The 21,673-nt window shown below is 47.0% G+C and overlaps 1 protein-coding gene and 1 long non-coding RNA gene across 3 annotated transcripts in view; both read left to right on the top strand.

The window, feature by feature from the left end:
* Positions 1-21,673, top strand: part of LOC121076669 (limbic system associated membrane protein) — a 958,116-nt gene that overhangs the window by 115,335 nt on the left and 821,108 nt on the right. The window lies entirely within an intron of this gene.
* LOC121076684 overlaps positions 1-21,673 on the top strand; it is a 92,190-nt gene that overhangs the window by 10,966 nt on the left and 59,551 nt on the right. The window contains exon 2 of the long non-coding RNA XR_005823661.1: positions 18,823-18,886. This is a non-coding gene — a long non-coding RNA (uncharacterized LOC121076684). The remainder of the gene's footprint in view (positions 1-18,822; positions 18,887-21,673) is intronic.

Here is a 21,673-nt window from a genome sequence, read left to right as displayed (position 1 = left end):
GGACAGTGATTTATGCAGATCCTGTCCTCGGAGTGACTGCGTTCGTTTCAACTGCATCTCTCAGGCTTGTTCCCAGAGCCAATACACAAACTTGCATTTAAAGTAACATTACAGCTGGCGGATCATTTGTTCAACACCTAGGTCCATGCAGGCACTGCTACGCTCAGAAGTCAAAGCTGAGGAGAAGTGCATGCATCTGTCACTCAGTACAAAACCAAAATGGTTAGAGACATGGCCAGGGCAAAGGACTCTGATTAGTTATCCAGGGCACACATACTGGGCACAGAGTGGCATCCTGCAAGTGTAGCAGCCTTAGCATGTACTTTTAACTACACAAACACTGTGCCTCATCACTGGGAGCATGCGTGGAAACAGGTGCAGCTCTGTAAATGCAGCGGTGCATCTCTGGGAGTAGAGCAATGTGCCCTTCCTGTGTGGCTAGCACAGCTATAAAATCCTGGCATCCACTGTGTGTATGGTTTAAAAAACAACAGAGAAGCTTTTCACATGGGTGCACAGGGTCCTGAGAGCGCCTGCACAGCGACAGCATGGTCTGGTTGGGAAGGCGTTTGTGTGGGTCAAGAGACATATGCTGTTTCTCACCGTCCTCCTTATTTGTTGTGACACTTGGTACAAGCCACTTCGCAGGTCTATGTCTTTTGCGTAGTTTGTACACTGAAGGCAGCAGCAACCTTACCAACTGGAATTTTTTATCATGTGTCTCGGTGATAATTTGTGCTTTACCAGCTGCCTCTGCTTCTGAATGCAAATTGTTCTCAACTTTTTGTGTATTTGGTGGCAGAGCAAGTCTTGAAAATATGGCTTGCATCCACCTTGGAGGCTCATAGAATGACAAAAAGAAGGGGCGAAATGAACTTTTCATATTGTTTGGAAATCCTTTCTGTTTTCCAGGAAACTGATTGATGATGTTTGCATGATTCAGGGACGTGAATGTTTATTGGAGTACCGTCAGGATTATTCAGCCTTGTGTAGGTGGGGCACCATGCTTTGTTCCAGGGAAAGGTGTTGCAGCTTTGCAGGCCACTGTGTTTTGTACCGAGCTGCTGTCACATAGTGTAGTGCTCCCAGGTCTGCAGTGAAGGCATGCGGGGCAACACCTATGAATGAGTATCTATTTATGTAGGGAAACACACTTGGAAATCAAGAGAGAGGTTCCAAAATTAACTGTATGCAAATACAGAGCTGATGAATTGTAGTCAGAGAAGAGAAAAGTGCACCGAGACCGAGCTGCGCAGTTGCATATGCTTTCAGTTTGACCAGGGTTGGGACAGAGGTGGAGCAGCCTCGTTGAAAGAGCAGCATCCCTCCATCGTGACATATGTGAGCGTGCATTGCTCCCCGCTAGCCAGAGCCTCTCGGTGCTGTGCAGAGCAGCACGGCTCTGGTGGCAGCGGTGCGCCCAAGTCTCCTGATGGAGCGCCGTGGTAGCTGGAGGCTTTTTGATGGGAAAGAAACAAAACAAAAACAAACAAGACAGTGCTTCTGCAGTCATGGCTCATTTCAGTTCTCATTGTGAAATAAGAATGCGACAGGAAGGGGGCCGCTCCATAATTGGCGTGATTTAAAATCTCAGGGTAGGTGCACCACTGGTACTTAACAGTGCTGGCAGGCTCGGCGTTGGCAGCACTGACTGTCCGTGGCTGCTGGGCCACGAGCACTATTGCTACGTGCGTGTGCCCGTCCTTCCCACTCATTCCTCCTACGTTCCTCTCACTCTCTCATCCACAGCACAAACATGCACGTCTGCTACCTGGTGGCTTTTCCCACCCACTTCACAGATGGGAAGAGAGAGGCAGCAGCGAGTATCCAGCGTTTCTCATCTCCCAGACTGACTGTATTCTGCAGCAGGCTTCTCTTACAGTTGTTGAGCTTATTACTATTGTATATTTTATACATATGCATGCACATACACACATGTATGTTTTTTTTATATATATATTCTTCAGTCTCCCCGTGCAGCTGAGAGACACAACTGGGATTTATCTCTGTAATGAGAAAAGGGAGATAGGGAGAAGTAAGGGCATTTTTCTCTGACTTGGATTGTAAGTCATTTTGATATTCATTGTAAAAGATGCTTTTCAAATATTTAAATGTATGTGCGCTCACATATCAGTTCTTCAGGATGGATTGTGTGCGATGTAATCGCTGGTTTATATCTCGTGCACTCTGTGATGTTCGCCTGTATCCATTCCTTTTGGTAACTTCATCTGGGAGAGCGGGGAAGATGAGGAGCTGGAACTGGGGTTACTTCCATAGCTCATGCTCCGTCGTCATCTCTTTCTGGGCTAGAGACTGAGACCAGAGAAGAAATACACTTGCCCTTGACCACAGCACTGACACCTTTTCCTGCACTACTGTTTCTGGGGAGCGGAGTGAGTTTAAAGTAGCTGAGCCTTCCTGAAGAAAATGCTTTTACATCCTCGTGGGAGCGACTGAGTTGGGATTTTGCTTGATAATTAGCTCAATGTGCATGGTAATTAGCTTAAACAAAGGGCATATTGGCTGAGCAGGGAGAAGCGTGCAAATTTAGAGGTACCAATGACACCTGTCCAGCTTCACCCCATGTGAAAATCTTGTCTTGAGACTTGGGACGCGGGGACGAGCAGGAGGGGTGGGCGCATTTGCTCCATGGTGGCGTGGCCAGGGAACGGGGCCAGCCCTGCCGCGTGCAAACTCTTCCTCCCCCTTCGTCCTTGGAAGGTCTGCTCCCTGTCAGGTGTGCCATCCCGCCATCTGTTCCCAGCACCGAGCAGCTGGTACGATAGCCGTAAACGCTGGCAGGAGTGGCCTTCCAGCCGCGTGAATGACAGCACGCGCCACTGCTTCCTTGGCACGGAGCGCGGCGCTTGTAGCTGGGAATTAGAGGCTTGTAAACCCGACAGCTCGGAGGCAGGGGGAGCGGCTCGCTGTGGCACCCCCGGGGTGTGGGAATCTGCCCGAGCTCCCGAGGATGCCCTGGCACCTGCAGGCATCTCAACTGGGTGCATGCGGGAAGCCCCTGCCCACGGCCAAGGTTCAGAGGACGAGGATGCATCGGTGGAGTGCTGCCTCCTCAGCCCCTCTGTCCCCAGTTTAAAGCAGGCCGTCCCTCCGGTTTCCCAAAGGGAACCTTTATTTTTTTCCCCATCTTCATGAATATTAGCAGGGATTAGGGGCAAAGGGAAGGTTCAGACCTTTCATGCCACCCAAAGGGGGACAAGAAGTTTCCTGTCACAAAAGAAGAAGCATTTCTCTCCAGGACACCTTAACACAGTGTTTGGAAGCACTGTCAAGTTGTTCTGATCCTTTAGAAAGGAGTTTGCACCAAGGCCACCCTGTGAGTGCAATTAACTGTCAGGACTCTGGGAATGGCTCAGGTATCTCTCTTAAAGCTTCTCCATAGGGCAGTGTTAAAAGCTCAGAGTTTTTCTCACATCCCATGACAACATGCTAAATCCAGAACAAGACTGAGGAATCACTTCCGAAGTTTGAGTTCTGGCTGGCATGGTGAAAACAGGCTGTAGATTTCAAATTTTGATGTATGCCTTGACCTCTCTTGGTCTGGGAACCACAAATGTGAAAGTTGAGTCCACATATCGAGTGATATGCCGTAGAAATTCAGAAGTATTTGCATGTAGATATCAGACTCATACTTAAGGTTTCTGGTAGCTCCTCTCTTAGCTGGAGAAATATAACTTGCCCCGTGAGGTGTGTGTCAGTTCTTACTTAAACCTCGTGCGTTCTGCAGATAGGCAGGCTCGGGTGAATTGCTCAGATTTTATGCCATGGCCAAAAGAGACTGAGAGTTACGTTCTTTGTCCTGGAGTTTGAAAGACACTGTTATTTTTTTTCTGAGTTTCCATTCCTCAATCTGGGAGAATTGTCAGTGGGCACAGAAGAGGCATAAACCTCCACCTCCTTGTAAGTTGTTAGTTATCAGACCAAAGAGAGATGGCAGTGCTTAGAAAGGGCTGGAGGCCCGAGCTTCAGGCTGCTATTGCAAACAAGGAGTTGGATCTTGAGAGTTGTATGTCCAGGGTGAGGAAGCCAGCTACTTGCTTATGTCCCTTTATGGCCAAAAATTTAGTTGTGGGAATGCTCCTGTTGAAAGTTCAAGGAAAGCTGCTAACTATGAAAGGTTTGGGCTTTTTTATGAATTGGCTTGTTTCCACTCAGTCTTTCATCCAGACACTCCCAGGCACTTTTGAGGCTTAAATATATGCTCTTCCTGGTTTTGAACTGTGTTCAAAAGCCCCTTTGAAGGTCCAAGCTGGAACTGTGGCCCTCACTAATCCCTCCCAGTTGGTCCTCCTTGCTTCTAGAGCACCTTGGAAAGGCAGCTGAAAAGACGTGAAATAAGTTCTCTGCTCTGTTCTCTGTCCTCAGAGGAGGGGGCTTCACATTTGAGAGCTGTGAGCTGCTCTTGTGCCTGGGCTGTACCACTGCTCATCAGCGCAGAAGATCTGAAAGGATTGACAAATAGATTAATACCTGGCAGCTATGGCTGAAACTCGCTACCTCTGAACGGGCAATCATTTATCACTAAATTACTTTCTCTAAGCCAGGTAATTTCTGATCAACATGCACAAAAACAGAGACACAACAGTGATGTGATGTTAACCAGAGGCCATTCCTATTCCCTGGGCTGGTGCAGCAATGAATGCAGAGAGAATTGTCACTTGAAAGGTTTATGAAGCTTAATGAAAAGTGACATTGCAGGATACTGGGGAGGGAGGGGTCCATAAGGTTAGGGCTCGTTCGTCTGGTAACGAGTGAAACGTGGGGAGGACAAGTGACTGGAGTAATTGCCACTCAGGAGCGAGCAGGGCTGGCAGAGCTGGTGTGGGGAGCCCAGTGCTGGGACAAGGGTAGGGGACAGGTGGCTGCAGACCAGGGAGTAAAGTGGATGAACTACGTGGTAGCCTTGCTTTGGATGGAAGCAAGAGTAGCCACATACGATGAGTTTTTAATGTGAAAGGGTGATGAGAGGTGAAGTGTGCCCGAAGCAGAAGCACAGAGCAAGATAGGTTTGAAATCGTCAGCTGTTTAAAGCTCAGCACAGGGATTCAAATGCAGAAGTTTTGGTGTGACATGACTGATGGCATTTCTGTGTCTGTACTGGACCAAAGTAGGAGCTCAGTCCAAGCCTTTTTGAAATCTGGGACACTCAGTTCCAACATGATAACTCCTGAAGAAGAATGTCTTTTGCATTTAATGAATTTTAAATGTGCTGCATGTCTATAGGGATCTTTAAAATTCAGAAGAGCTGGAAGAGGCTCCTCACCTCCCAGAACAGGGCCTGGTGGTAAGGAGGAGCAAGGGCATTTCTGTGTGTCAGCGGAAGCCACGATGAAGCTCTTAAAGGGTGCCTCGGCTAAAGCCACGCCAAACACCTTCGCTGAGACACGTTTGTAGTATATCTCTGTGGCCATGCAAGGTTAATTTTATTGTGCCTCATGGGGATTCTGTAATTGATGTGCATGCATACTTTTAGGCTGTGCCTGAGTGTCAATGCAAAGTAAGACGCTCCCCATTAACCTTCTGAGCTTTCCCTCTCCCTCTTCTGCTCCTCTGGGATTGCTAGGCAAGGTACCCCGAGCATCTCAGCAGATAGCTTTTCCCTAGTGCTCCATACCCTTCCCAGAATTTCCCACCTAGTACCTGGGAAGAACGGAGCCGCTAAGATCTGTAATGTTTGTTTCTTGACAAATGTCCCATTTTCACAGGCAGTTGAACTGAACTGCAGCTTGTGCTCCGTTCAAACATGTCAATAAACATTATTGCAAAGACGTACGAGCAATAATGGGAATGTATAAAACTCACCTTTATTGCTTCTTGCCGTGAATTTACACGCTGCTCTAAACAGCTTTTACTCCTCCAGGGGAAAGCCTCGAGATTTCGCCTTAACCGGCATGCTGATTTTCCCCGGTTTGTACCAGAGACCCTTGCTGCCTTCTCTGTCTCCCCGCCACGAGTGCTGGGGATGGGAGCGCTGCAGCAGAGGTACGAATACAAGGCTGAAGCTGCAGTCTGGCTCAGTTAAAAGCTGAAGAGGTGAAGTTGCTATTCTCTGGGATAAGCTGCTATGTATGTTATTGCCCGTCCTTTGCTTGATCACACAATGCCAAGGAGTAAATTACATTCGACAGTGCAGTGGAAGGGAACAGCTCAATTCCCCTCTAGCTGTAGCTTCACAAGTGTGGCAGTTGTATTTCTGCATGTAGGGGCTGAGGCTGCTCACTGCACTCCTGCAATGTTCTCACTGATGTCAGCGAAGGTGTTATGTGAACAAGGCACATTCAAGCTCTTCATCGGTGGTTTAACACTGGTTTTCCTGTAGCGAGAGGTGCTCAGCTGTGCTCTTTCAATGTGAAAGCTTTGCAGAGAACACAGGTAAAACCCACTCCTGAGCTGCTCCATGGCAGAAACTGAGTAAGAAGAAATGCAGGTGTGTACTAAAGTTTCCCAATCTGGCTGTCTTGGTAATTGGGAAGCATGGATCAGGAAAATTAGCAGCAGCACGCTAGGAAAAGGGTCTCCCTAGAAAAGTTTTGCTTTTTGCGAGCAGCTTTGCTCTAGTCTGGTAATTCCTTTCCTTCCTCTGTGGGGTTTAGCGCCTGCCCCTCGTCTTGTGCCTTGTATAACAGCTACAGCAGAGACTGCAGTTTTGCTCTGGGCTCGCACAGGACCGGGCACAATGGCATCTTCTTGGTCCCTATGTGCATTCTCCCTTTCCTTTATCAAGTCACCCAGTGCCCCAGCAGATCTGTACTCATACCAACACAGTGCACACACTGTGCTGCTGCTATTTATCCTGCTGTCATGTATATTCTGCTTGGGGAGATCCTTCTGCTCGGATGCCAGCTCCTGGGGGCGGGCGAAGGACGGCTGAGAGCTAAAGGTCTGCGAGATGGAGGTTGCCCGAAGCAGCTGCCTTTTCCCCTGACGCCTGGCTCACCCCAGAGCTAAGTTCCCCTCTGCTGCCTGGGCTCCTGCCCAGTTTCCCAGCTCAGTGCCAGCGGGCGGGTTGTTAATTCGGCTGTGGTTGCTGCTCATGGAGCCCTCTCTGCACTTTGCTGCCCGTGGCACCACTGCTCGCGTGTGTGACCCACGGCACGGCTCTGCCCGCGCTTCCCCTCAGCGTGCTCTCCTGCGGGACTGCCTCTGCCCGACGAAGGATTTTAATTGCCTTAGCTCTCTAATGGCTGCTGCCCTCCTGCTTTCCTCAGCTCTGTGGTGCCTGTCTGGCCGTGTGTGCCGTGTCCTTGTGGGCCAGCCTGGCTGCAGCCTCCGGCCATCTCGTGACGCAAGCCCAGTGCCGGCTTTCAGCACTCACAAAGCCACCAGCTGCAAGTGTCACAGGGGTTTAGGCTAACCCACCTCCTGCAGCAGTGTCAGGGAGTCAGTGGCTTGATACTACTGGCAGAAAAAAGTAAGGAAAGACGTGAAATTGGGTCCTTGGCTGCCTCCCTCCCAGCTGAGGCCCTGCTGTAGCTTGGAGATCTCTGGGCAAGTTGGCCTGGATGTAGTGACTGAGTTTCCTTGGCTCATTGATGGTGTCTGGCAAAATACGACAGCCCATCCTTCTCAGTCCATATCCACATCGGTGCTGTGTGCCTGCCTTGCTCCTTTATCGCTTTCCTTTGATCACCCAAGACATAACATTAGTCTGGTGAGGAGGTGAGGGAGTCTCTGAAAGGTCAGCATAAAGTCATACACGTCTAGGCTTTAAGGCACGGGAAAGGCTGAGAGAAAGCTGCAGAGCTCCCATGAGGTGAAAGGCCATGAGGTTTTGATCCTAGGGTACGTTTGTCCAGACACAGGTACTGAGATTGCAATAATAATTTTGTTTTGATGGTCCATGGGGGGAAGACAATGCAGTATGAGCAATGGGTGTGTTGTCTTTGGACAGCCGGTCTGCACCCTAGGTACTCTTGATTTAATCCCTGTCAAAAATATTTTTGTTTCTATAAGGCTCTAGAAGCTCCTGCTTGTTACAGCTGAGGAGAGAGCATTACCTCTTGCCACTGCACAACATACAGGGAGGTAACGCAGGGTGGTGATGGGCTTGTGCTCTCTCCTCGGGTAAGGAGAGATGTCTCAGGAGTAGGGGAGAGAGAGAAGAAAGGAGCAGCTGGGCAAGGAGAGAGGGCTCAGCCCCACTTGGTCTGTTGGCTTTCTCTTTTCCTTCCTGCTTGCTTTTACTCCAGGCAAGGGAGATTAAAGCATTCAAAATCAGGCAACTAACCAGAGAAAATATTTTAAAATTTATTTTTAAACCCAAATTCATGGTTCTGTGTACTTGCACTAGCCCAGTAGACCGACTCTATTCCAGTGGTTCCCAGCATTGTGAGTTGCAGACAGTCTGGGCACAACTTAGAGCAGCTGCGAAGTTGCTGCACTGACCCATTCAATGGATGTAGGAAATGTGAAAGTGTTGGGATCTCCAATTTTGAGAGGGCTAGCTTCCTCAGTCTTCTGAGGATCATGTGTGAGTTTTTATCTAATCACGAGAAAATTCTTGGGAGTAGGTGTGATGGCTAATAGAGGGAGAGCAGTGGTTGAAGAAGATTGTATCAGGCTGACAGAGCTCCTAAAAATTTCTGGAAATGGGTGCAAAAAAACTGCGTTGACCCTCACACTTTCTGGTGCTAGGAAAGAGATCATAATCAGAAAGCAGGATAAGGCACGAGGCTCCTGCTTTCATGTCTTTAAAAAACTTTGGGTTCTCAAAGCATTGCCAGATAAAAGCCAGTTCCTGTGACAGCTGGGAGTGGGTTGGCACTTCTTTGCTAGCTGAAGTCACACCATCCACATAAAAAAAAAAAGGGTAAAAAAATCCCTTCTTCCTCAAGCAAACAGATTTTCCTTTGTTTCCATCAGCACTGTAGTTTGAAGTCTGGGTGATACTGAGAGAAGATCTGGAAGTGTGAGACATTTTCATTTTCATGGCATGGGTGTATATATAGACTTGTCTCTGCATCTTCCTTTGCTTCTTTGACCTGTGTATTTACATAGGGTGGGAGAATAGGGAGGAAGTAAATGTTATTTTTTTTTGGTTAAAAATGGAAGTACAAGTGGTCATGCTTATCAGATAAGCAAATGCTGGGTTAAGATATCTTCACCCTGTCAAAAACTAGCTCTGTTGCAGCAGCTGGCGTTGCTAGTGCACTGCCCTGGGACTTAGGTTCCAATGGTTGTGTTAAAAATGAGTCAATTTGGTGTATCACATCATAGTTTGCAGTGAGGAGTTCATTGTGCTCTTAGTACGCTTTATATCCCAAGAAAGGTGTATATTTGGTAAGATCAACATTTGACTAACAAACAGTGCTGCAGGCAAGGTAAGGAAGCACAGGCAGAGCTAGGCATTTGAAGGGGGAGGATATTTAAAGTATGTAAGGAAGCTTGTTATAAAAGAGAACAGGTTGTGTCAAGGCAAAGAGAAGTGGGCTCAAAGAAAGAAAATGAGGAAAATCTGTTGAAAGCAGAGAAGGAGAAAAAGGCAATGAGAGAGCAAGACCAAAGATGGAGGCTGGAGTAAAGGAAGAGCTTTATCTAACGAGGACGAAGGAGAAGAAGGAAAACTACATATGAAAGAAAAAAAGCAGCCATCTGAGCACTGAAGAGCTCATGAAAAAGACAGGATTATTACCTGCCTGCAAAGGATCTCAGAGAGTCATAGGAGGTGAATTGAACATGGCCCCAAAGGGACCAGAGTCCCCGAGCAGCACAGAAAAATGAGTCTGAGAAGGAAATGCTGAGCTACAAGCGAAAGCAGTGGCCATATTCTAAGCCCCCCTGTGCAGGCATCTTGTCTTTGTACTTGTATGTGAAGTGCTGTGCACACCTGTGCCACTGTCATACGAGTAATACCCCTCTGATAAACTAGGCAGGAGAAGGGAAAGGGTAGGGAAGGTAGTGGGTAGAGTGCACATACATGAGAGAGAGAGAGAGAAGTGCATCGTATTTTTTTTTCAAAGGGCAGAAGTGTTTAATGGAAAAGACATTAGTGCTTGGCTATGAAATTCCCTGGGTTTTATTCCTGGCTCTGCCACAGACTGGCTTTGTGACCCCATGGAAATCCCTTCAATGCTCTGAGACTGTTTTTCTCATTTGTGCCATGAAATGATGATACAAACATGCTACAAGCACAGGTGAGGAGGTTAAATGCTCACAGTCATCCCCCCTGCTAAGTTGGTGTTAGTGTTATTATCATCGTCATCATCTTTTACAGGTGAGACAGTGACGTGTCCCTGCCTGCAGGGCAAAAGATGGGCAGAGAGGTGAGAGGCTGCTCCCTCAGCCCCTTCCCACTCCCTGCTTGCCATTATACCCGACTTTCTCAGCATCCTGGTGCTGCCTGGATGCAACAGGGCGTTATCTGTCAGCGGTGCTGAGGGCTAGGTGGGATTTTGCCCACCAAGGCTGCCTGCAGAGCCTTCTTACTCAGCTAAAGCTGCTGACAGCTATACTGCTATTTATTTATTTGGCTGCTGAGGACAGAAACAGCAGGAGATAATCATAAGAAAATCATAAAAAAAGAGGGAAAACCAGCAGATAATATTCTGCAGAGGGATTTAACAGGGTGAAAAATTGTCTCTTGCCAAACTGTCTCTGACACTAAACACTGTCTCCGAGATCTTCACTCTTCGTCCTCAACAGAGGCTTAAGGAAAGCGACAGGCAAGGCTCTGAGCCAGCGTCTGGGGGGTTTGAAAATATGACAGGCAGGAGCTTGGTTTTTTCTCATCAGCATCTTTCCGTGGCATGGATGCAATCAGTCATTCAGGCTGTTTCTCTCTGAACAGGACCATCCCCTCCTCCTGCCACAGTGAGTTGAGGGGAGGACACTCGGGACATGCCACTCTGCTTCCTATACCCCAATCTTTCAACTGAGATGAATTTTTCCCTGTGCTGCAAGCACATGGTCAAATAGCTGGAAACGCTGCAGACAGCTTGCTAATGCTATAGGAGGCAGGAGTTTCAAAACTAAACCAGAGCTTGCTGCTCTGATCTGAGCTGGGATGCACTTGAGCAGAGGTGGCAGACGAGTTTTAATTCAAACTGGGCAGACCCCTCTTGCTGAAGTCGTCTTTGTCAGATTCCCCCCGCCATGCTGAAAGCTCGCTCTGTCAGGCAGAGGGGTCGAGGCTCAGGAAGCGTTCCTGTGCTGCTGTCATGGTGTTAAGAGTACGACGCAAACTGTATAGTTTTCTGCGGTACGAGGACAGGGTAGGGCAGCTGCCTGGGTCTGGCTAGGATGGGCTGTGCCAGCTCATCCTCTGAAGAGACTTGAGGTGGAAGGCTGATTTAGAAGAAACAAAAAAAAAAAACAACAGCTTTTCGTTCTGCTTTCAAGCACAAGAAGCTGGATGGGAAATGGTAGTTAGGCTGTAAGCCTTAGAAACTCTGTGTTTCATTCCCATCATTGCTGGAGGCTGCAGGCTTGACTTTGAGGGACTCATTTAGTCTTGGTGATTGTCTCTTTCAAATGGGCACAGTAGTTCTTCTTAGCCCCCCAGGAAGGCTGGTGAGCAGAAATTCATGTGCAAGGTGCCCAGCTGCTATGTTGTGTCCCTTTGTAAGGTTGTTCCCTACACACTGTTGTTCCCTGTGACTCAAGAGGGGAGATTTCTCTTAAGGCAGTTTCTTACAGTTTCTTAACAGGTCTTGCTTCAGGGGAGGAGGAGATCAGGCTGAGCGTTGTGCCTCAATCCTGAACCAACCATCTCCCTCTTAGTCTACAGTCCACGTCTATCCAGGTTTCTCCAGGGGAAACCCAATGTAAAAGCAAAGTGGCTATTGGGCTCTAAGGCAGTCAAGAGATGAGGGGAAGATGTTCTTCCAGAGGGTACTGGAGTGGGTATCTTCACAGGACAAACCCCAGAGACTTGCCAAAAAATGAGTGTGGCTGAATCTAGTTTAAAACCCGTGTATAAACAACTCTCCTTTCAGGGAAGGGGCTCACCAGGAAATAAGTTGGGATGATCGCCACTGGTTAGCTGGTTGAATATGGCATATCTGTTCTTCGGGGCATTGGTACTGCAGAAGAACTAATGTAGATTCCCTCATCTCTGTGTGAAAGAGCTGAGGCTTAATTTAAACAAGGATCTGCATTTACCATCAGGGGTTAAAGTGCTCTACTGAGGTCTACACCTCAAAATGAAGCAGCATTTTAATCAGCAAAGCAGGAGAGTAAAAGCTCTTTACCTATGCAAATCTCAGTCATTTGTTAAGGACTTGTTTTGGACGTGGGGATGCAGGGAGATATAGCAGTACAGGTGCTTCTGCTTCTCTGTGCTAGTGAATGGAGAGAGGAAGCCACCTGTACATTTTTTGGAGGATCAGAGAATGAAAAAAATAGCTTAAAGATGCCCCATGCTGCCCCTAGTCCTACCCCAAGGTTGGCATCAGACTTCTGAGCAGACAGCCAGTGCAAGATTTGGTCCTCCCTTCTTGGACAAGGCAGTTCACTAGACTGCAGGCAAAAAGGCTTAGTAGCACAAGCTGAAAATGCCCTAATGAAGTAGATTTGAACTCTGAGGTCTTGATCTTCCAGTCATTAGGCTGGACCCACAAGTGTGGCAGGAAGAATATTGTAAAGCAGCACATTTCCAGAATTAAATCAGTTTACAATTCTGCACTAAAGCACCAGGCCTGCTGAACGTCCATCCTGCCCCAAGATGCTGTCTGAGCTATTTGTCATTCTTTTTGTAAAGACAGAAATGGTTCTTGGGGATAATTGCTGCATAAAAGAAGTAGATAGGGTCTGAGAGAAAGCATTTCTCCTCATGCCTATGGCTACTCTGTTCATTTTGGTATCGTTGATCAGGCAATTCAGTGACAAAGCTGTCCAGCAGCACAGTGCCCTTTCTCTGAGATACTTTGCATGGACTGTGCAGCATCTGCAAACCCAGTGTGCACCAAGTCAAACAATTCCAGCTTCCTCCCAACCAGCCGTGCCGCCTCCAGACAGCGTTGGGAGAAGCACAGAAAAATCCTTTCTGTTCAAAAGTCCTGAAGTGTTGATCAGCGGGAGGTCTCTTGCTGATAGACTCTCGTCCCTTGGCAGCAAAAGAGATCATAAGTTACCCCAAATGACCTGCGCTTCAGAAACATTATTTGCATTATTAAAAAAGAGAGGGCAGATTGGGACAATCAGATCCCAGGAAGTCCCCAAGGAAGTTTTCAGAAATGCTGTTGCCAAGCCCTCTCAGAGTTCCCAGTGTGATCTGTTGTTGCTGGGAACTCTTGTTTGAGCCACTCTTTGTGCCCCAGACATGCTCTGGCACTGCTATTTACACAGACAAACAGAAAGGGACAGGGGAACGCAGCAGGCTTGGAAACACCAGCTATTTACATGGGAACACTGGCATTAGGATCAGGAAGTATAGGGCCACTGTACGACCGCTTTCCTAATAGCCTGCTCTGACAAGAGATGCCTTTGTACTGCCATTGCCCCCAGAGGCACGGTGTCAGGTGTGTTGGCAGAACAGTTTTTGAGCTATTGAATTGTTGTCACAGTGTTGACACGGGGACTCGGCAGGTTTTTGTGACAGGGCCAGTGCATCCCCTCTCGTCTGAGCGCGCCGCTCTGCCCTTGGGCTCTCTCCGAGCCGTGCTGAGCCCACGCTCCTGCAGGGCACCGCCTCTCTTCACCGCTGTGATGCTCGGGCTCGGGAAGGCAAGGAGAGCTTGCTTGGGTTATTCTCAGGTCAGTTAATTACAGCTAGGCAGGTAACATGTTGCCGCTAACAGCTGACCAGGAGCTGTACGTACAGCTGCAGCCGTGGACTTCTCTCCCCTTCACTGATCCCCTAGGCACCCTTCTATTTCTGCTGCCTATATTCATCCCACCGCTTGCTAGCCTGCTTGTGGGGCTTGTGTGGTGCTGGTGTTCGCAGCAGTGTGCAACATGGGCATCAGAAATGGCTTAGGACAGCAGATCAGCCACAAGGAAAGCAGTGACAGCAAGCGACAGCAGTAACGGGAGAGGTTTATCACTCTCCACTTTATTTCTGTGTGGGAGGGCCAAAATCAGCCGCCACTGACAGGGCTTCCATTTTGATTTTAAGCAAATGAATACTTTTCGATGGAGAACTTTCTTGACCGGGTTAACAGCCTCCTCCTACTCCTCTGCTGTCAGCTCCGAACTGTTACCCGTTAATCCCTTCATCTCTGTCCCACCCCCGTCATCAGAGTGACCCACGTTATCAGTCGGGTTCATCGTCGCTCGATGTCCAAGTGAGCTGAGCATCTGCAGTTCCTGCCACGTCAGGATTTCAGGCTGCCATTTCCAGCTCCGAAAATTTAGCATCAGTCCAAGGCACCAGAAAGTGTGAGTTGCTTCAGAAAACTGCCTTCATAGTGATTCATCCGTGTTTATGCAGAGATCCCCTGACAGCACTAGCAAAAAAATGTGGATCTCCTGGCTCTCCACTGTATGGATTCATTTTTTGCCTGTACCATCTGCCTTTTTATTTCCAATACATATAGAGTGAGTGTGAGTACCGTATATAGGACTTGTGATAGTCAAGAGGACAACGTTTTCCTCATTAAGGTGTGGAAGGGAGAAAGAAAGCAGGACCCAGCATGACTCTGAATTTTCAGAGCCGCCAAGCCTGCTTCGGGATGGCAAACAGCAGATCCGGGGTTGTCGGAGCAAGGCGAGAGCAGGGATCAGAGGCTGCCTTTGGTGGCCTGTCACTGCTGACTGATTCTTGCTTTCTCTCACCTGTGTCCCAAACTTCATATCTCACGGCCGATGCCTTCCCCTCTCTATATTCCCTTCACACGCTAGCACTCAGCCGGCAAGCGGCGAGGCAGAGAGCGAGCGCGAGAGCTGGCAGGGAGTCAATATATTTCAGTGTTTTATTACTACGGAGCTGAAGTAGCATTTAGTTGGTTAGGCTCTGCGCAGAGTGAGCAGTCTAAAGTGACTCAGATATCGGGGCCAACGATTAAAGGCACAACAAAAAATCCATGGATTAATTAGCAGGTCAATGGTGGTTGAGTAGTTACTGCTAAATTACAAGGTTTGCATGTACGAGAGGGGGATTGATCGCTGGAGTCTGCCGGCTCCCCTGGCTGTGTGGTGGAAATGGGGGTCGGTGGGGGGGGTCCCATCAGTGTGGGGACTGGAAAAGGGGTCAAGAGAGGAAGGGATGGGGGCTGCCCAGGGTTTAGCACCTCTCTTGTGCAAGCACGTGCTTTTTGCTTGTTCAGAGGAGGTTCAAAATTAATTGATGCCATCTGCCCGGCAGCTCTGCTCCTGCCACAGCTCTGTGAAGACTGGGGGGCTGCAACGGGGTGGGACGGGGCCAGGCCCAGGGAGTGGGACAGAGGAGGGTGTGGAGGATGTGGTGGGCATCCGTAGAGGTGTCTCCTCTCAGTGTGGGGGGAAAAGGAAGTATATCATTCTAAAGGCAGGGATTTAGACAAAGTCTGAAAGGGCATCAAGACGTCCTTCCCTCCACTGCTGTCGTGAAATACTGGAAAATCTTCTGGAGGAAAGTGTATGTACACACACCATGGCTTCCACAGCACAACACGAAGGGCTTGGAGATGGAGACATGCAAGCAGCTCCTTTCCAATGAGGAGCACCTTGGGAAATCTCTTCCCTTCTGGGATGTAGGAGAGCTTGGAGAGGGACAAAGTCTTTCCCGGTGTGGGGCTGAATAGAAAATACTTTTTTTTTTTTTCCCCCCACCATCATTAGCAGCTCTGTAGTGATGACAGCTGGGATTGATCAGAAAGAAACAAATTACCCCCAAGGTCTCCCACATAAATGCAAAGCAGGCAGTCGGGGGGAAGAAAAAGAAAAGGAGAAGGATGCTGCCTGATGGATATGGTACTTGGGGACTTCGCGCTCTCTGTGTTGGGAGCTCACCAGATTGCACTAATGTGCATAATAATCAAGCTGTCAGAGCCTTCGCTCCAGCTCTGCTCGGAGGCAGGCAGCGCCGAGAACATTTTATCTCATTTCCAAATGACTTTTTATGCCCAGTAAAATGCTGTTTTCATATCAATTAATAATTCAGCTAATAACACAATTAAGGAATCCGCCTTTTGCTGGGAGCCATTTCAAGGAGACAGCAGAGGAGGGGCAGGCACAGCACTTGGGAGGCTTCAGGCTGATGCTACGCTGCACTTGTGGGTCGCTGTTCCTGTGTGGAGTTACCCGATAATTAAATGTGCGTGTCAGGGAAGCCAAGAGTTACGGGTCCTGTGTCTCCGCATGACAAACACACTGTGTATCTGCTGGCAAATCACTTAACTTCTCTTTGAGCTTCGGTTTGCCTCTGAAAAGTATGGCTCGTGCTGCTTTCACGCGGCGTTCTGCAAAGGGAAGGCGCCGCTAAATGTTCTGGTACTGCTGTCACACAGGCCAGGTCTTGCTTATAAGAAGATATATGCCGTGTTAGGGCTTTGCAGAAACAAAATGCCAGGGCTTAGTGGGTCATCTGGGATTTATTGCCTCCCGTGTACCAGCAGAAATCTCGGTACGTTCAGAGCCTGCTATTTTTATCCCGATTATGAGAGTCCGAGGGTGAGGCCTATTCTGTAGATCATATATTGGCTAAGAATATGATTATTACTAATTTGAAACTGATGCAATTATACGGGTGCAAATCTTGGTATGAGCAAAGCAATCTTTTTGCAAATGTGCCGTGAATGTATATAATCTATTTCTTCCATTCCCCGTACCACGTGAGCCTGGCTGCACCTCCTCTAGGGTATTCTGTGATAGCGGCTATATTCCGTTATAGATCAAATAGTACAGCACGTGGCAGTAGCCAAAGCTTGTGTGGGGCATTTAAGTGCTGCTCTGTGCTATCCAGGACTGGTAGAACAGAGCCATGGTAAATGGGACGCACAGTGTCTGCCCATGAAAATGTTGATTAGACTTCGTTCAAAGCTGAGCTGGAGGGAAGCTTTTCCTTTCTCAGGACCTGACCCTTGCTATATTCGCTTTCCCCTGTCTTTGGAAGTTTGATTTACCTCTTGAAGGCATGTTAACCGTTGGGAATAAATAAGCAATCTTTATTTAGTTATTTATGGCTTGCAAAGATTGAGTCCCGGTTGATTGATTGGTGGTCCTGTCTCCAGGCCTGTAAATCAGCACTCGAGAAAGTAGCACATGCTAGCCACACTCTGACTGAGCATGAAACTGGTCGAAAAGAAAGATCTAGTACGGCTTTAGACCTGCTTAGCTTCCTGTCATCTAATTTAACGTTCCCCTTATGTCTTCCCTCTGGCTTATTTAGCTGGTAGCAAAGAGCTATGTCGTTGAGGTATGTTTCTATGTCACTATTTTTCTACGTCTATGTCATAATTAAAGACAAAGGTGCCCTGTCTTCATGAAAATCTTGAAATATAGGGAAATATAGGGGTGGTAGGGACCTCAGGAGATGATCTGTTTCCTCCAGAACTATGAGGCAGAACGGCCCATGACCCAATCCATCCCTTCATTAGCAAGGAGATCCTTTCGTTCCTGCTGCACTTCCTTTGGCTTGGCTTTGAGATCTCTGTGTCCTGCTGTTCACAGTCAGAACAGTTTGTGCCCTTCCAGTGGCTAATGTTGTCATAGAGCCTCTCTCACTCTTTTTTTTTCCTTTTTTTTTTTTTATTAGAACAAGATGTTGATGAAAACACCTGCTCAGTTTTGCTTTTCTTAATGAATAATCTGTCCAACATTAAATGGCACCACAGACCTATTACAGCAGGGGAGATAGTGGCCATGTGCTAAGAGAGCTATCATAGATCATTCATGTCAGGAATCTCCTAACAAGGTGCAAGGATGGGGGAATCACCTGGGAAATAAAGATAAGTAGCATCTGTATGTTTCAGGGAAATCCACTAACCGTATTTTCTTTCTCCCTCTCTCCCTCTCTTTTTGTCTTCCTTTCTAGGTAAGTGAAGCTTTGGTTTTCCTGTGCACTAAGTGCTAGTTGGCTGGACCTTGATGAACTGCGAAGGTGATGTTCTTTGGCCCAAAGGCAACAGCGAGGGGTGTCCAGTCTCAGATGTTCATGGCTATCCTGTCTGTTCGTGAGTCTTTGCCAGAAAAGCCTGTTGGAAAAACAGATTTCTTGCAACAGTTTGATTGGGATGGCTAACCGGCATTGCTTTACACCCTGTCAGTAAGTCGTTACCTGTGCTGGGGTGCTAATGGCGTACATATGCATACCGTTGCTCTGGGCTAATGGAATGTCATCTGTAATCAAAAGCAGGTGTAATTTTCCTTTGTTGCCTGTCCCCTTGCCCAAGCCGGTTTATAAAGAGATCATTGAGTACTGCCCGTGCAGCCTGTCTTTAGCTTGGGTGTTAAAAGGGAAAAGAATTTTCCCTCTTAGAAAAGTCACTTGTGCAATTTCTGTCTTGTGGTGACTGTGTGAAGGTAACTGTAGTGCCGTAGGGCAAAGTTACGTGGGGACAGTAGACTCAAGCAAGTGAGCTCATATCTGCCAAGCTGATTCCCTTTTCAGACACCACGTTCTTGAGGTGCATGACCTGAGTCTGACAAAGTGGTCTTGAAAATATTTTTTATCACTCTTGTTCCCATTTGGTAGTGAAGTTTTGATGGCCACATTTGAAATCAAGATTTATGTCTGTATGGACTTAGCATACAGGAAGGCTGCAGTTCATCTTTCCACTTTTCAAGCACCTTTCAGTTGCATCTGCACCATATAGCTCGTCACGTAGTGAGCACACAGCTGGCTGGGGAATAGCATTGTTTCGTGCATTTGGTTTCCAGGATCAGTTTGTGTACAAACAGTGTATGATTTAGAGGTGCTTCTCCTCTTATTTTTCGCATCCATAGACATTAAGGAGGTATGCCAGACTCTGGTCTGGAAGACCAGCAAAGAACAAACTTGGAAATGCAGGTATAAGGAACAAGAGATTTTTATGTATGTATACAATTTCTAGTTATATGGAAACAACAAATAGGTAGCTGCACAGGCGAAGGAAATGGGAGTTTTGCCATGAATTTGCATCAATCCATGATCTCAACTTACCATATATTAGTCTCATTCTTTTTCTTCAGCCTCTGTAGGAAACCGTATTGAGCAACTGGTATTTATATACATCATTTTTAGGGCATATGTGTGTGCTTCTGCTCACAATTGCAGTATTGTGGTCCCGTTTTTTTAGAGAAGTTGTCCAGATTACCTGCAGTATCTTAGTGAATTTCGCTGAGGAAAGATGATCTGCTATTGCTTCTGGATATGTTCTAAACAGGAGGTTTATGATAATACAGCATTTCCCAAGCATGGTTATCATTGCTTAGCATTCCTGTTGGGGTATTCTATTCCTGCTGACTGTGCAGAGAAATTATGTTGATTAACTAAGTTTCTGTTTTAAAAAAGAGAAAATAAATGTAAAAAAAAAATCAAAAACCTCTACAACAAATCTCCGTACAGGCCATCTGGAATAAAAAGGGTTTGAGAAACTGCATGGGGACTGGATGACATCGAGATACAGAGCTGAACCATTCAACTAAGAAAAAGGGAAAAAAGAGTAACGAACATAACAGGAGGACAAATAAGATTCATATTTTGGACGACACTGATGTTTTTCATCTTAATTCCAGCAGTTGTAGAGCTTTAATATGGCCATTGTGTAATGCAAAGATGGTTATTTTTCTGTTGTGTTATCTGGGACACATGTTACCTGGGAGATAAACTGTGAGGCATGCGGCTGTTCCCTGTGTCCTGCAGGTTACGTGGGTGGCGGAAACCATCTTTCTGTGTTACAGTGACTTGAGTCACTGGCCTGTGCAAAACAAGTTTTTGGGCATGTCTTCATATCAGGAATTTTCACCTGACCACCTCATGTGAAGCAGTGTGGGGCTCTTTGTGGTCTGGGCTAGTCCCTTCGGATTTAGCTTACCATGAAGAACTTTATTGCTAGCATAAAGCTTGCATTTCCCTCTGACGAGCTTCAGGATGCACATCACAAGAACAAATGTGGAAAATGAAAAGTGGATGGTATAGTGTTTTAGCTGAGTTCAATAAGGTTTTCAGTACAGAAGCTGACAGACCAAAACCTGGCATCCCTACCTCTCTGACACTTTAATGTATTTAGATCCCTGTTGCACATTGTAGCCATGACAGATGATTCCAGGCCAGAGACACCCTGTGCAGTGACATCAGGCAGAAAAGCTGTGTAATTAGTTCAGCAGCTACAGAGCCAGAGAGAATCATCTTCTATCTGTGTCCAGATGCATAGTACAGGGATAAAATTCTTTTGCATTGCTTACAGCCGAGTCCTATTGCATAACAGGCCTTCGCATCACCACTGGGGATACTGATTTCTGCTTTCCCCTGGCCTGAAAAAAGAAAAAGGATTTCATTCTTGTTCCACAGCTGGAAAAGTGAAAAAAAAGGATTTGGCATACTCAGGACACACAGGTCCTTGGAATCCAGATCGACCATCTGCATCTCTTTCTGCAGCTTAGCATGCATTTTCTCAGTAACAGAAGTTGTTCAAACCATACTCTTCCTGCTCTCTCAGCTGTACTGGCCTCCCTGTCTGCAGGTCTGCACTGTTGAGCACATCCAAAAACTTCAGGAAATCCTCCTCCTCTCTTTCTTTTGCTCTGTTACTGTAGCCAGATCAGTTCTCCCATCTGATTCATAGCATAATCTTCCAAAGATCTGCCATTTCATCCTAGATGTAATACGCGTAGGGGTAATGGTAAGAGGCTGTGATAGGGTTGGGAACATTGTATGTCAAAGGTGACTTTAATTACTTGTTGCTTTTTTCATACCCTTTTTTTTTTTTCCTTCATAGCTCCTGCTGTCCTTGGTTATAATAGTATCATTAGTCCAAAACGACTCAGGCATCACGAGGTTTCACAAACATAAATAGATAAGGGATTCCTTTTCTTTGGTATCCTGTTCTCCAAAATCTTGATGGTTTGAATCTTATCTGAAAGGCTTAATTGAGTTTCTTTCTTAGTCACATGTCTCAAAGAGCTGGTGCTTTTAAGAAAACCATAAAGCTGTGGTGAAATTGAATAAATCAGTCAAGCTGCCATTTGTTCAAACGGCATCCTTTTATGGACACTAAGGAGTAAGGAAGAAGTCTTTGCCCGAACAGGATTACAAAAGAAATTGTCGTATCATTTATGGCAGCCTCCTTATCATTATCATTAGAGCTAATGCCATCATCATTTTCCCCAGTGAAAGCAGGGCCTCTGGGGCCTCTCTGCTTCCTGACAGTGGAGACACCCATGTGCATATTAATATGCAGCTTTGCTTATGCTAATGGCAGCTATTTGTAACATTAATATTTTCTTCCACCATAAAAAAATAACAACAATAATAATAATGCTTTGTCTTGAGGATTTGAGCTCTAATGTGCTTTGCAGGAGTGAAAGGGGAAGAGAAAAGCCTCTGACCTAATTTTTGCATCCTTGAGGGGGAGGCCAAGTTTGCAGATGGCATAGGTGCTGAAATGCTTGCCCTCCTCAAAAGCAGTGTGAAGGTCAGTGGGGAAACTGGTCTACCTCATGCGCAAAGCAAGCAACAGCATCATTAAATGATGTGCAGAAGGCAGAGGGAAAACAAAAAGGAGCTAAAACATCGTCATGTTTGCTCCCCAACTCTGAGACGCCACTGGGCTGTCCTGTGGCATCAGAGGCAGCAGGGCAATGCCTTCCTCCTCTG

The sequence above is a fragment of the Cygnus olor genome, chromosome 1 (assembly GCF_009769625.2).
Source record: "Cygnus olor isolate bCygOlo1 chromosome 1, bCygOlo1.pri.v2, whole genome shotgun sequence".
In the NCBI taxonomy this organism is placed as follows: Eukaryota; Metazoa; Chordata; class Aves; order Anseriformes; family Anatidae; genus Cygnus; species Cygnus olor.
Note: the sequence above shows the minus strand (reverse complement) of the source record. Positions and strands in the feature narration are given on the sequence as shown.